Consider the following 2500-nt stretch of genomic DNA (forward strand, 5'->3'; position numbering starts at 1 on the left):
AGACTCCCGCACGAGTGCAGGTGTCCTTCGTCCCCCGTTTCAGGCAGCGCCCCCAACAGTCACCGAATAAGCATCCATGAAGAAGCATCGCCCACAAATGCCGCAGCATGCAAAACCATGGCAATAGCCATATGAAGCAATGGATCGCACCGCATAAGCCCACACATTCCGAGTTTCCGACATGGTGCTGCATGCCTAGGCACCGTAGCATACCCCCGCACAAACACCCCCCTGGATCCCGCCGAGATTGCCCCCCAAGCAAGGTTCGGAAAGACTCCCGCACGAGTGCAGGTGTCCTTCGTCCCCCATTTCGGGCAGCGCCCCCAGCAATCACCAAACAAGCATCCATGAAGAAGCATACCCCGCACAAACACCCACCCGGATCCCACCGAGATTGCCCCCCAAGCAAGGTTCGGAGAGACTCCCGCACGAGTGCAGGTGTCCTTCGTCCCCCATTTCAGGCAGCGCCCCCAACAGTCACCGAACAAGCATCCATGAAGAAGCATACCCCGCACAAACACCCACCCGGATCCCACCGAGATTGCCCCCCAAGCAAGGTTCGGAGAGACTCCCGCACGAGTGCAGGTGTCCTTCGTCCCCCATTTCGGGCAGCGCCCCCAGCAGTCACCAAACAAGCATCCATGAAGAAGCATACCCCGCACAAACACCCACCCGGATCCCACCGAGATTGCCCCCCAATCAAGGTTCGGAGAGACTCCCACACGAGTGCAGGTGTCCTTCGTCCCCCATTTCAGGCAGCGCCCCCAACAGTCACCAGACAAGCATCCATGAAGAAGCATCGCCCACAAATGCCGCAGCATGCAAAACCATGGCAATAGCCATATGAAGCAATGGATCGCACCGCATAAGCCCACACATTCCGAGTTTCCGACATGGTGCTGCATGCCTAGGCACCGTAGCATACCCCCGCACAAACACCCCCCTGGATCCCGCCGAGATTGCCCCCCAAGCAAGGTTCGGAAAGACTCCCGCACGAGTGCAGGTGTCCTTCGTCCCCCATTTCGGGCAGCGCCCCCAGCAATCACCAAACAAGCATCCATGAAGAAGCATACCCCGCACAAACACCCACCCGGATCCCACCGAGATTGCCCCCCAAGCAAGGTTCGGAGAGACTCCCGCACGAGTGCAGGTGTCCTTCGTCCCCCATTTCAGGCAGCGCCCCCAACAGTCACCGAACAAGCATCCATGAAGAAGCATATACCCCGCACAAACACCCACCCGGATCCCACCGAGATTGCCCCCCAAGCAAGGTTCAGAGAGACTCCCGCACGAGTGCAGGTGTCCTTCGTCCCCCGTTTCAGGCAGCGCCCCCAACAGTCACCGAATAAGCATCCATGAAGAAGCATCGCCCACAAATGCCGCAGCATGCAGAACCATAGCAATAGCCACACGAAGCAATCGATCGAACCGGACAAGCCCACACATTCCGCTTTTTTTCCCGCACCGCACCGCACCGCCCAAGCCCCGCCCCCCCGGGCCCACCTGCTGGTCGCCGACGGTGGGGCCCACCCGGCACCGTTACCGGTGCATGGTGGCCCCCACCTGCCGACGAGACCTGCCATTGTGCCCACACCCCCGCTGGGGGGTGTGGGCAGCGCTGGCAGGCCGGGGGGGGGGCTCGCTGTTGAAGCAGGCAGGTACCACCCCCCTAAAGAGCTTATTTAGCCATTTTCTTTCTGGCAGGCTCAGATATCAATTTCAGCGAGGAGTCATAATGGCCATTTTTTTGGCTCTAGACATCGAATTTTGATGAGATTTTTTGCAGGGATGCTTAGAAAAATGGGTAGAACATTATGGAATTGGATTTGTAATTTTTGGAGCAACATAGAATTTTTTATAATTTTTTTGCCGAAAAACTAAGAAAAATTCATATAAAATAGGAAATGGGTTGGAGGTTGGTTTTTTTTGTTGGGAATGCTTTAAAATGATCCATGTGATTTTTTGGAACTTTATGTTGCACGGAAATTGCACGAAATTGCGGCAAAATGCGTACGTGGTGGGGCGGCGAGGCACGGCATGGCACACGGATGCCCCCAACGAGGCAAGGCATGGCACACGGATGCCCCAACGATGGGCACTACAAGTGCTACACCTTATATTGGGTCCACAAACATAATTTCATGGAGACTAACCCCTTTGCCATCCTTGGGCATGATGGCAAAGCCGATGGGCATGGCATGGGGCACGGTGGGCATGGTATGGGGCATCGGTGGGCATGGCATGGGGCATCGGTGGGCATCGCATGGGGCATCGGTGGGCATCGCATGGGGCACGGTGGGCATCGCATGGGGCATCGGTGGGCATCGCATGGGGCATCGGTGGGCATCGTGTGCATCGCATGGGGCACGGTGGGCATCGCATGGGGCACGGTGGGCATCGCATGGGGCATCGATGGGCATGGCATGGGGCATCGGTGGGAATCGAGGAGTCATAATGGCCTTTTTTTGCTCTAGACATCGAATTTTGATGAGATTTTTTG

This window comes from Ziziphus jujuba, chromosome 7 (assembly GCF_031755915.1).
Source record: "Ziziphus jujuba cultivar Dongzao chromosome 7, ASM3175591v1".
Lineage (NCBI taxonomy): Eukaryota > Viridiplantae > Streptophyta > Magnoliopsida > Rosales > Rhamnaceae > Ziziphus > Ziziphus jujuba.